We start from the raw sequence: 13,570 nt of genomic DNA, 5'->3' as shown, positions 1-13,570 counted from the left end.
TATCAATTGCTGTTGAGTTATGGGCACTTTAAATTCCACGCAGATAAGAAACAGAGACACCAGTGCTGAATACCAACTGTGTAACTTCTTTTAATAGAATGGGAGTCAGTGAAACACTGATACATCATTAATGCCACGGCTCAGCAGAAGTGTCTGGCTCACTCAGCATAATGCAGCATAATGTCTCTGTGTTTGCTGCCATTGGAACATGTGGTGCTGCGGTGTGGCACTGGCGGGATTTGCCCTCTCACCTCTAAAAAGAAGTAAGAGGCAGCCAAATGAAATGAAGTCTCTCTAGCCCAACGGCTATTGACCTCTGACTGGTAAAACAGTCCCTAGCAGTGGCATCTCTCCTCTCACAATGTTCTGTTCAATTAACTGTTTCTTCAGATTTATTGCTTTCCTGGCTACAGTGATAGTCATGGAAGCAGAATGGTGTTTTTTCAATTTCTCCTGTACCTCTAAGACATCAGCACGACATCAACTCTCAGAAAGGGTACATGCCACTAAGCTGGTGATACACATAACGCAGCATTTAACCTCTGGTAGGAGGGAATGAATTGCAAGAAACAGTGATGTGTGAGCCATACCTCTGACAAACAAGCACCTGAGAAAGGCAAAGTGACTCCTAAAGATAGCAGTGCCAGCCCTGAGGAGTACACAGGGTATCTCGTACTGCACTGCGGGGATGTCAGAGCCCTTACGCAGACATCTGGAGATAAGGACTGACAGAGAGCCCCTGGCCCTGTGGTTCCTCCCTGGCTTCTGGTGACTGATGTTACGAGGCTGCAAATTCCATCGTGGCAGAATTTCAGTACTTCTTCGTTGCACGCTCACATCCCAATGATCCTTAAATCAAAAATAGGGAATAAATCAAACAGGAGGAATAAATCAAACACAGGGAATATGGAGCTCATTGTACAGGCTGGTAATAGTCTGCCTGTCTTAATGAAGATGCAGATAAATGGCAGAGGTACCAAAAGCAAATATTGGTATCACTTATTTTTAAGACTGCCTGTCAGTTCCCTTAAAAAAAAAAATAAATCACATTTTCCATGGTTTATAACTTTCCAAATTTCTGTTGGACTTAATTTTTCCATGGTAGTTTTATTCAGGCTCAGTTTGGGGGAAAACTGATCAAAATAAGACAACTCAAATCATTGAGCCATTTCCAAGAATGAGGGAGAAATGGTAGAAACTTCATCTTGCAACATTAAAAACTTCTAGTGCCTTTTGGGGGAGTGTTGTCTAACAGTTACAGGGGCTGCATGGTTTTGGACCGTGAAGTTTGCCATTGCACCAAGTATTTGCCTTTTGGTTTTCCTCTGAAAATCCACTCAAATTCAGCCAATTTCCAGGACTATAAAAATGATAGCTTGAGTCCCTCACTAAAAAGACTTTGAAGAATTTACTTACTAAATTCCTTGAAGAATTATATCTGCCTGGTGCTCATTTCCTCCAGAAATGACCAGGGCTCTCCTTGCAACCTAAGCTTTGCATTGCTGGAGGCTTGGGTAGAACTTGAGTTATCCAAACTGGGAGACGCTTGCTTTTCTTCTGCTCCCTTCCACTTCCCTTGCATAGCCCAAAGACTCCAGCTGCAGCAAGAGGAGGGTAGCAGAAAGAGGAGGAGGAGGAGGAGGAGGAGGGGAAGATGTGGGCAAGGGCTTTCGTGGCAGACGCGCACTGGAAAGTGGGGTTAAGGCTGGGGTTTGTGGGATATTGAGAACCAGGACTAGAAATGATGTTCAGAGGAGGCAGCAGGGGGGTTTAATTAGCCCAGTGGAAGGCTAAGCCTGGAAAAGGAGATGAAGGGGAATTGGGACAGTGTGGCAGGACCCTGACTGCACTAACAGGGTCTGCAGCCTCTCTTCTCTCCGTTTCCCTGCTTACAAGACAAAGTTGTCTTTTCATACTTGGAGCAAGCAGCCGTACACTGCTTGGGGACCACAGCAGACACCCGTTCCCAACCAATGCACCCGCAGCCAGGCACGAGGGCTGCTGGAGGACACAACACCTGATCAGCCAGGCAGGCTGGTGGCCCAGAGCTGATTACATCCCAGCCTGTGAGACCTGTGCCCACACCAAAGGCCCCTGCAAAGGCCCCAGGGGCTCTTGAAGGCCCTCTCCACACCCACCCAGCTGTGGCAGCTCATGCCCATGGGTTTCACAACAGACCTGTCCCCTCACAAGGGAATGCAGCCATTCTGGTAATGGTGGACCTGTTCTCTAAGACAGCTCGGTTTTTCACCTTCAGGGTATTGCCCATGGCCCTGCTGACTGCTTGACTCTTCCTTCCTACAGTGTTTTCTCATGCCATGGCCTCCCACATTGTGTCATTACCAAACAGGGGAGCCCATTCACAGATTTTAGAAGGAGCTTCTGAGCCTCCTCTAAGGCCAACTCACCTGTCCTCCTCATGCCACCCACCGTCCCATGGATGGACAGAGACAATCAGATGCTGCAGCCAAGCCTCCAGTGTCACAGCAACTTCCTCCATGCTGAGTGGGTCACCCTTCCCCCTCCAGCAGAGACTGCCCACAAAGATAATGCATGGCAGAGCCTGTTGGTGCACTCAGAGCCCTGACATGAGAGATGGAGAACATCAAAATCGTGATGGGCAGAACAGAAATACAGAGAATAAAAAAAAACTTGTAGGGTGCAGGAATAGAGCAAGAGGAAAAAATAAAGTCAATTAGGGAGAAGGATGGGTAACACACAGCAGGGCAGTGGGGGAGTGAGAGGGAGGGAACACAGAGCAGGACAGAGGGATAAAAAGAATAAAAAAAATAGGGACAGGAAGAAAAGCAGAGTAACTAAGAGAATAAAAAAACAAGCAGAAAGGGAACTGGACAGAGATGGGCAGCAGGACAGAAAGATGGAGAAAGAAAAAACAGGGACAGAGGGATAGAGAGGCAAAGAGAGGGATGGGGACCATGCCAGTGGGAGTGTAAACAGAGAGGGACAGGGAGAGGGACAGAAGATTGCAGAGAGAGGTACAGGGAAGTGGAAAGAATGACAGAAGGAAAAAGAGAGGGGCAGGGAGCAGGTCAGAGAGCTGGAGCAAAAAAAATACTGCTGGGGAGCAGGACAGAAGGACAGAGCTGAAAGAGATGAATGGGAAGCAGGGCAGTGGGATGCAGACAGCAAAAATAATGATAGGCAACAGGACAGAGGGATTTACAGAGAAGTAAGGGACAGGAAGCAGGACAGAGTAATGAAAGGGGAAAATACTGATGAGGAACAGGACAAAGGCATACAGACAAAAAGGAGGAAAAGGAAGGAGGGCTAGAGAGACAATGATGAAGATAGAGAACAGGACATGGAGGGACAAAAAGCAGGACAAGGAACAGGACAGAGGGACGGGGCAGGAGGGGAACAGATGCAGATTAAGAGATGGAGAAGGGAAAAACAGTGATGGGCTGCTGGACAGAGGTGGAGGAAGAGAAAGGAAAAGAGGGACAGCTGGCTGGACAGGGGGATATAACTAGAAACAATGAGACAGGCAGTGGAACAGAGGCATAAAGGCAGAATAACCAGGGACAAGAAGCAGGACAGATGGGCAGGGAAAGGAAAAAAGGGGCAGGGAGCAGGACTGAGAGGTGGAGATAAAAGCATTAAGGGCAGAGGGATAGAGAGAGGAAAACACAGATTGGAAGAAGGACAGAGGGAAAGAGAGAGAAAGGGAGTGACATAACCCAGACAGAGAGCAGGAGAAAGACGAACCAGTGACAAGCAGCAGGCCTGGGGCAGGGTGGGGGGAGCAGGGGGAAGAAAGGACAGGAGGAAGGAGAGAGGGATGCAGAAAACAAATGAGGGGCAGGGAGCCAGAAAATGGGATACAGGGAGAAAGAGAGTGATGGGGAGCAGGACACTGAGATAGCCAGCAAGCAAGAGCAGCGGGAAGAATGATAGGGAGATGGAGCCAGAGGAAAAACAGGGACCAAAAGCAGGACAGAAAAATGGAAAAGGAAAATTAGGGGTGGGGAGCAGGACAGAAGGGAGGAGAGACAACAAGGGACACAAGGAGAGGCAGGGGGGCACCAGGGAGCAGCACAGAAGGATGGAGAAAGAGAGGGATGGGGACTGGGGCAGAGAAATTAAGAAAAAAACTAGTGATGGGGAGCAGGATAGAGGGTTGGAAAGAGAAAAATAAGACAAGGGAGAATATTGAGGAGCATAGAGAAAGGCAGAAATAAAAGGTCAGAGAGGTAGAGAAATTAAGAAAAATAGGGATGAGGAGCCCTGCAGAGAGATGGAGCAAGAAAATGTAGGGTCAGTGAGCAGGACAGAGGGATAGAGAGATGGGGGTGGGGGGGAATGAGAAGAAGAAGAAAGGAGAGACAAAGACAGTGACAGGGTGCAGGGCATACAGAGATAAAAAAAGGACAGGGAACAGGACAAAGGGATTGAGAAATAAAGAAAGGGTCAGATCTGCACAAAGAGACCAAGAAAAACAAAAACAAAAACACCCCACAAACCAGCAATGGGCTAGAGGACAGAGACAGAGAAAGACAAAAAAGGGCCAGGGAGCAGGACAGACAAGGAGAAAAAGCAAAAAAAAAGGGAGACCCAGCCGGACAGGGAGGTATAGCAAGAAACAACCAGACAGGCAGCAGGACAGAGAAATAAAGACAGAAAAAAAACAGGTACAGGAAGCAGGACAGAGGGACACTGGGAGGAAACAAGTGGCCGGGAGCAGGCAGAGGTGGAGAAAGAAGCATTGAGGTGGAAGGATAGAAAGAGGAAAAGGAAAGACAGGAAGAAGGATGGGGGATAGAGACAGGGGGGAAAGAAGGACAAGGAGCAGAACATGTTGTCAGAGAAAGACAGGGGCGAGACAAGGTGATACACAGAGGAAAAAGAGGGGTCAGGGAGGCAGGACAAAGTGAAAGACGAAAGACAGGCAAAAATAAGAGGCAGGGACAGGACAGAGGTGAAGGGGAAAAAGCCTAGGATGGGCAGCAGGACAGGTAGCTGCAGAAGGGAAAAAAAGCACTGGGCTGCAGGACAGAGGTGGAGAAAAAACAGTGACAGGGAGCAGGACAGAGTGACAGAGAACAAAAAAAAATGAAGAGGGAACTGGACAGAGAAATGGGGAGAAAGACAAGAAGGACAGAGAAACAGAGTGAGAGGAATAGTGAGGAGGACAGAGAGATGGAACAAGGAAGGAATAAAGGATGGGAGGCAGAAAAAAGGGAAAGAGAGACAAGGACAGGGAGCAGGACAAAGGTATGGAGGAGAAAAAAAATAGGGATGGGCTGCAGGACAGAGATGGAGAAATTAAAAAATAGACACAGGGAACATGACAGAATAACAGAGAGAGAGAAAGGGACAGAGAGCAGGCCAGCATTGGAGGGAAAAAAACAACTGTGGTGGACAGTGGGAGAGAGATATGGAGAAAGAAAATATTACTGAGGAAGAGAGAAAGGAAAGAACAGACAGCTAGCTGGACAGGGGGATACAGAGAGAAGAAGACAGAAAAGATATCGAGCAAAAGCGGGGTAGAGGGAGAGCAAGAGGAAAAAAGCTACAGGGATCTGGACAGAGATGGAGAAAAAAGCAGCAGGGACAGAGGAAAAGAGACAGAAAGAGTGACAGGGAGTAAGGCAGAGAAAGAAAAAACAGGGCAGCAGCAGGATGGAAATGGAGAAAAAAAAACCCCTGGGATGGCCAACAGGACAGAGAAGAATATGAATATGTGCAGGGAGCAGGATGAAGGGATACAGTGAGAAATGACAGAACAGAAAGCAAGAGAGAGCGACAGACAAGAACAATGACAATGAGAGAGAGAGAAAGATAGAGACCGTGAGAAACACAGGGGGGTGGAGAAAGAAAGAGAGGTATTAGGAGCCCTGTGGAGAGTCATCAATGAAAAAATGGGGCAGGGAGCAGCACAAAGGGTCAGAGAGAGTAAAAGATGAACAGGCAGGAGGATGGGGATAGTGAGATACAGAGTGGAAAAAACCAGCAACAGTGAGCAAGACAGATGGATAGAGAGAGAAAGGGAAGGAAATAGAGAGAGATAGGAAGCCAGGGACACGGAGCAGCACGTACAGGCGCAGAGAGGAAAAGAATGCCAGGGAACAGGCCAGAGAATTTGGGGGGGGGGGGAAAGACAGATGCAGATCAGGACAAAGAGATGGAAAAGGGAAAAACAGTGCTGGGCTGCAGGATAGAGACAGAAGGTGGAAAACAAGAGGGAGAGGGAGCAGGACACAAGAATAGAGAGGAGAGCAGAGGTACAGGGAAGTGAAAAAAAAAAATCGCAGCAGCATGGGAAAGAGGGAGGGAGAGCGGAGGAGGAGGGACAGGGAGGGACTGGGACTCACAAGAGGGACAACAGGGCCGTGAGGGCCCAGGACTCACCACAGCCCTTGCTCTTGGCGCTGCCGGCAGAATCTGACAGTTCAGATGCTTCTTTCTCTTTCCCCCCTCTCTTCCTCTTCCGTAACTCCGGTTGCTTGTCTGTCCTCCAGCTAAGAGAAGACACGGGTGTCTTACGGCTCTTACGAGACAAGGCTTTCTAGACACGGAGCTCCGCGGCTGTAGCGCGCTGTTGGTGACGCATACAGACCCCGCGGTGCGCGCTGGCGGTCTGACCTGCTGCGGACTACAAAGAGGGTTCCTTCCCCACGCAGAGAGGCAGGCTCTCTCTTGCGTGCAGAGGGAGGCAGCTGCCGGCTGGCCTTCGGTTTCTTCTTCTTCTTTACCTTTAATCCAGCCTCCCCGGCTTTAGCACCCGTCCACAGCCACGAAGTGACTGTCCCTTTCCGCCCCCATGCTGTGAGGGGAGCGAGGCCGGGCAGAGACAGCCCACCCCAAGCCCGAGGCGGGTGCAGTCAGTGGCACCCCCGGGGGAGGAACGGACAACCATGTCCTCAGCGCGGCCTCCGGGAGAGGGGAAGGAGAAGCGGTGACCGTTATTACCACAGCTTGCCCCTGGCCGGAGCCTCTCCCTCCACAGGGCCTTCTGGAGACGCATGGAGGGCCAGCTTGCCACCATCATGACAGGGCTTGGGGGCTGCCTGGGGCTCCAGGACCGGTTTCAGCTGCTGGAGCTGGGGGCAAACTGGGCCAGGGGAGACTCAAAGGGAGCTCTCTCAGGTTGGGGAGGTGGCCGGCATCTGCCACCTCCTTCCCCTCTTCCCTTCCACCAGCTCTCAGGGAACACCTGGGGGCTGCCCCGACGCAGCTCGCCTCCATCAGACTGGCAGCCTGCCGCAGCGGCCGGTGTGAAGATTCCCGTCCGTCCCATCCCGTCCCGTCCCGTCCCCCCAGGGTGGTCAGCGGGCAGAGACACCCCCGCACCCGCTGAAGGGGCTCGCTTGCCTCACCAGGGGCCTCGGCCCTCACCTGCCGCATCATGACTGCCATAGCAAGAAATATGCCCCTCCTTGGACAAGCAAGACACCTGCCAAATGGCTGTCCACAGCGATACGTGGCTGCCCGCGACCGGCACCTGTTTCTGCTAAAACCGGAGCGCGGTTCCCTTGTGAGGAGCCATCGGCAGTGCAGAAAGTACCTCGGCCTTCCCTGCACCAGGACGACAAGCTCCCTGGCACCGTCTATGTCTCTCTACTGACCCTACAAGATGACAAGTTTAGCTTAGAAACATCTAGCTTAGCTTGAAAATAGCTTTTAGATGTCTCAAGCTAGGTAATGAGAATCCCAATGACATGTTTCTATACTTGCGTGTCTGATATGAGAGTCTGCAGTATGACTTGTAGAAATGTTTAAGTCCAGCCCTCCCAGGGTCTATAAGTGCAAATTCCCCCTTGCATTTGTGTATCCTAAATAGCTTGGACACTATGGATCTGAGGCTCACGACTGCAGCTGAAATTAATGAGAATCATGCTTTAAATGCAGTACTATATAATTCAAGGCTATGGAAAAATGAGATTATCATTATCTCAAACTGGCCAGCCAGTTTTAAAAAGCCTTTTTAACATTACTGTGTGTCCTTAGTTACCTATGTATAAAATGGCAGCAGTAATAGGGCACCCCCAATCCCTAAAGGCTCTGTGAAGTCTGTTCGTTAGTTCCTGCAGCCACCACAGCCACTGGCACTGAAGAAAACTCATCAGAGCAGCCTTTTGAAATCCTGTCTGCAAGTTTTTGCTATGCAAAAAAATCATCAGAGTGTGCAGGCTGTACAGAGAACAAATTGAATAGCAATTCAATACATTGTCATCACCTATTCTGGGCACCGAGAGAGGGAAGGGACTTGTGAAAAACAGAAGATGGTGATGCCATTGACTGCCATAATGCGTATACGCACACAAACTGAATTTTAGTTGTGTAGACAAGCATGATTCTGGCATTTTTCTAACTTTCTAGTGCTCGCTATCATAGAAGTGTGAGACAGATATGTCTTTGGTTTATTCCATCTGGAGATTTTGCCTAAGATCCTCCCCTTTTTAATTTCCCTCAAAAGCTTCTGTGCATGTCTTTATATGCCCCAACTTATTATTCAAGATATTAGAGTATTCACTATAAAATATGTCAAAATATTCAATATATTTTATATCAGATGATAAACTACGAGGTGCAATATTTGGTTTTGATATGAACATATATACTCAGATTTCTGCAGGGAAAAATTTCAAAGTAGATGATAGCAAATTTTCTCTGATAGGCATAAACTTGTCATTTTTAAAGAACTTGAAGAACACTATCACAACGTTTCTAAAGCTGCATCCTTAGTATTTTTATCAGCTTCCTCTGCTCAACATTTTATTGATTTCTTTCCTTTTTGACCTGCAGCCACAGTCTCATCATCACACATTGCATTCTTGTACAACCTAGCATTCACAATATGAAATACAGAATAGCAAATCAGCGTGATATGACATTGAAAATGTTCTTGTCTCATCTTTTAAATTTTCTCCTGACATATTTTTTCAGTATTACGCTTTAAGAATTCCACACATCCCACTTTCCAACTTACTGATGTGGCTTTACTCTGTGGAACAGAAGTCTCCGAATAATTAGCATCTTGTTAGTCAGCCAAGTATCTCTCTGGCCGCCAGGCATTACTGCAGCATAAGAATAAAAAAAAAAGTCTGAAATTTTTCCATTACATTTACCTCCTGTCTTCTTAAACTAGTACTTTCTCAAAAATAGTATCAATCTCAAAAATATAGTATCAATTTTTTTTGTTATTGAAATACTTTATGGCTATACTAAACATTGTAAATTCTTGCCATTTTGTTTTTCTTACCTTCACAGAACATATGTTTATATTTATATTTATGCTGTGAAAATATATTTTATATTATATAGAACATATATATTATTACCATCCCAGAATAGATATATTATATATAGATGCCATGAAAGTCTATATGTTTATATATATGATATATAAAATATATATTTCATATATATATGAAATACATATTAAATTAACTTTTACCTGAATATATATGTGCAGTTGGATACTCACACATAACAAATCTAAACCTTGTCAGATATCTCTTCCTAAGTACATAACTTTTGACAAATATATATTTTTTAAAATGGTGCTGCTATTCAGAAGAAATAATTTAAAAAGCAAAGTATGTTCAGAGAGTTTTCCAGCTGAAATGCAGAGCTCATCATGGAAATGATTACCTTGGGTATTCATTATCTCAGCAAGAGATCACTCATATTGTCTGTGATATTATCATTTAGCAAATACTCCAAAATAAAATACTGTTTAAAATACACACCAAGTAGCTTTTTGTCTGAAATAAATAATATTTTAAATACATTGAAAAATGCATAGTTGATGGTGGTTTTATTTACTTACTGATTTGCTTAGAAAGTATTCAGAGAACATGAATAGGGAGTGCTAGGTGTAATTTGTACAAATATTAAGTGAACGCTCTGTTAAAGCAACTTTTATACATATATGTTCTTAAGCACCTTGTGGAAACAAAGTCTTTTTGTTTGAATTTGGACCTGTATTAATAACAGATGAAAACCAGGGCTACGTAATAACGGCAGAATAGGTGGGGGCTTCATTTCCTGGTGCATTTTTTGCTTTTATCAGAAAAACCCCTCACGTTGACTGGCAGCACACTGGCAATCTAGAAGGGATTCAACAGCCTCAAAAGGCAATGCAGTTGGCTCCCTCTGAAACCTGCAGTGACTTGACTTTGAACTGCAAGGGCATCGTGTTGATTCTCGGCTGATGCTGCAGTGCCAATAAACACGTTCCCGTCAGAGGGAGGGCAGGAAAGTCTGACTTGACACTACAAGACCTGTGCCTGCTCAACCAGATAAAGAGAAGATACCAGCTTCTGAGGATCCATCCTATCATTTCAATTCTTCAAAGAAATGTAGAGCTGAGATGCCCTTCACAAGATCGCTTATATCTATGAGCAAGGAAACAGTGGAGGAGCCGTGCTTGTTTTTCCCCACACTGAGGCCATGGAAAAATTTGTTTGAAGAAAAACTGATGGAGCTTTTCTAAAGAGGTTACTATTTTTCTTCCCTTTCCTGCTGCAGCCTCTGTTCTCTCTCATTGCTCTCATTCCATGGCAGGAGAGCAGGTGCAAGGCAGACGCTTTGGCAGATAAAGATGTTCTAGTACTATAATTATAATCAACATTTCTGTGTAAAATACCCAAGGGTTTCTGCATGCACAACACATATAGGGAGTTCCGCATGGAGATTTCAGTTCCTTGCTCTCAGTCATCCTATCATAAATGCTAATAGCTTTAATCTTCTGGAGGATTCAAAATTTTGGGGGGGATGGGAGGTAATATCCCTGGGAAGTACTGGCTTGACCAAGCTTAATACTCCCTTGCATCCAAGATGACCTTGGTGTAGTGGAATGAGAGAGGAAGCTTTGGGAATACTCTGCAAAGGCTTGGATTTATGAACAGCATCGGCCTCAGCCTCCCCAGCATGCCCTTTAGGTTTGTATGTAAGGCTGACGTGGAGAAAGAGCAGAGGCATGCATAGCATAAGGCTTTGTTATTTTCATGGCCTTTACATAGACACGGGATTCCCTATCACAGGCTGAGTAGCAGGACAAATCTGGATGGATCTTGAGGACAGAAAGCAGTAGTGGCATAAGCTTTCTGGGAGCATTCCCTGGAGGAGGAGGATGTGGGTTTTGTGTCCTCCTCTGTGCTGTGCATGCAAACCATCATGACAGTTGGGGTAATGGCTTTCTGAGGCAGACACAAGAAATTAACTCAGCTTAATAACACGCCTCAGTGAACACTGGAACCAAAGACATAATTTTCAACAAACCATTTACTTCAAAAGGTTCATCTCTCTGTGTGCGAACGTGCATGTTTCTTTATTTTTGTAATATAACTGTGAACAGGCTGAGAAATACTTGAATTTTGTTTGTTTATTTTAAAACACGCATCTCTATTTTTAATAAAGTATGCACGAACTGGTTTTGCAGTTCCTCCTAACCAAACTGAGCTGTGTCGAGGAAGTCTGTCAGTGAGAGGGACAGACTCACCACGACTCTCTGCTCTCTTGTTGAATTGGACTGTTACGATTAAGTTTCCCATGAGGACGTTATCCATATTTCTATTCCCTGAACATCTCCAGTATTGTGTTTTAGAGTCTTTGTTTCCATAAACCAGCATTCCAGTAAACAGAATAAAGGCAAATGCAGAACGTGGAAAACCCCAGCTTTCAATGTAGAGGGGAAGGAGTCTGCTAGCACTCAGGATTAAAAAAAGACCATAGGAGCATTTTTAAATGGAGGATTGAGGACAAGATCCCAGGTGCAGGAGAGCACGCCAGTTGGAGTGACTCATTATCAAAAGGGTAAAACTGAAAACACCGTGCGTGCTGGAGAGAAGATGACAAAATTCAGATAGGAAACAACAAAGATTGATGCAAACAATCCAAAGAAAATCAGGCACACAAAAAGGGATTAGATCCATATTCCACATAAACGTGCTCTGTGTGACTGCTGGGAGTCTAAGGATGGAGATTAGTGAACTGGAACATTTGATTTTAAATGTTTGTAATCGTAGGCATCTGCTAGAAGATAATCCGTGGGATACTGTAATACAGTAGAGTACAAATATATCTGAATAACAGAGAAGATTACACCATTAGAGGAGCAATAGTCTTTGTTAAAAGAAAGCCAAGTTTCAAACTGGTTACAGAATGAAAATGTGCTATAAAATCAATTTGTGTTGAAATCCCCTCCCCAGGAGGGAACAATAGTCAAAACCCAGTTGTCCTGTACCCGGGGGTCAGGCCAGCCTATCTAGAGGACGGCCCACCCCATCCCAAGGCAGGACACCAAATAGGTGGGATGAGCCCTGCTCAGTCCCTCTCTGCTGACGACAAAACTTTTACCTGTTCAATGGGTAAAGTTAAACATGATAAATCCACCTGCTGATTGAGGCTGTGCTGCTAGTGACTTGCCCAGGTGGTGACAACAGCTGCAAAACACCCTCAGATAAAAGGCTGCAAGGGTCAGGTAGGTGCCATGGGAGACTTCAGCTGTCTGCTGGGGGATTAGGAAAAGTTGAGAGCACAGTATTATTCAGAGACGACCATTTTAGACAGTTTTACTTCTCAGCCCAACTAGTCAGATGATCCACAGGAGGAAAAGCCACTCCAGATTTAATCCTGAGCAGTCTGTAGGACCTATTTCCACATATGACTACGGAGGAATAGCCCTGTAGTGGTGAGTCTGAGGTATTCAAATCCAGTATCTCTGCAAAAATGGAAAAGGCACCAACATCCCAAGCTCAAGAAGGGAGCTGCTTACAAATGATGAAGCTAGTCAAAAGTAAATGACAGGAGTCAGAATAAAGTAAAGGTAAATATTTTATATGTGAGGGAGTAAGCATGGCTTGTAAAGGTACTTCACCAATGTACTAGACGTTGTTTAAGTTATCAACAACTCATTAAGTGTAGATATCCAAATGAAGCAAAACCCATGATTATACCACTGTGAGCCACCGGTGAAACTGTATCTTGAGTATTGCATGCACTTTTGCTCCATTGATACAGTATAACTAGAAAAGGTACAGAAAGGCAGCAGTTAGGATCAGAGACTGGAAATGGCATCTGGGCAAGGGGAGGAAACATTACAGGACTCTTCAGCTTAGAAAAAAGGTGACAATTTTATTGGATATCTGTAAGTCATTAATGATGTAGAGATAGTAAACAGCTATTTCTTATAACCTAAGACCTAGAAGCATCATATAAAATTGTCCTGTAACAAACTTAAAATTAACAGAAGATGCTTTTTCATATAATGTGCAATTAAATTGAGAAACATTGCCACAGGGTGCCATAGAGACCAAAAGCATGGAGAAGTTTTAAAAAGTACCAGACATAGATAAGGCAGATACATCACAGCCTCCTCAGCATACAGTGTTGGAGGCTGAACTGGACAGGAGCCCTGCCTAGCTGGGGGTAACTGTTCTTACATTCTAACCACAGTCATTTAAAAGTTGGAGGAAAAAATGAGTTATTATTTTCTTCACTTCTACCCATCAGATAATAACCTTTGATTATTGCAATCCGGGCTGGATTCCAAGTGATAATTTCAAGATGAACAGCTCCAGCTAAGTTATCGCATCCCAGGGGC

The 13,570-nt window shown here is 45.4% G+C and overlaps 1 long non-coding RNA gene across 3 annotated transcripts; it reads right to left on the bottom strand.

Annotated features, from left to right (window-relative positions):
• Window positions 1-319: 319 nt before the first annotated feature.
• LOC138689545 (uncharacterized) lies at window positions 320-7,074 on the bottom strand. Of its 3 annotated transcripts, XR_011328401.1 has the most exons (4): window positions 6,604-7,074; window positions 6,370-6,479; window positions 2,409-2,583; window positions 320-849 (listed from the first exon to the last, which is right to left on the bottom strand). It is a non-coding gene; the product is annotated as an uncharacterized lncRNA (long non-coding RNA). The 3 variants fall into 3 exon arrangements; XR_011328402.1 differs by lacking the exon at window positions 6,604-7,074 and having other exon boundaries at window positions 1,417-2,583; window positions 6,370-6,593; XR_011328400.1 differs by lacking the exon at window positions 6,604-7,074 and having other exon boundaries at window positions 6,370-6,593.
• Window positions 7,075-13,570: the final 6,496 nt, after the last annotated feature.

The sequence above is a fragment of the Haliaeetus albicilla genome, chromosome 17, assembly GCF_947461875.1.
Source record: "Haliaeetus albicilla chromosome 17, bHalAlb1.1, whole genome shotgun sequence".
Classification (NCBI taxonomy): domain Eukaryota; kingdom Metazoa; phylum Chordata; class Aves; order Accipitriformes; family Accipitridae; genus Haliaeetus; species Haliaeetus albicilla.
The sequence above is the reverse complement of the archived record's forward strand: the minus strand, read 5'-3'. Positions and strand labels throughout refer to the sequence as shown.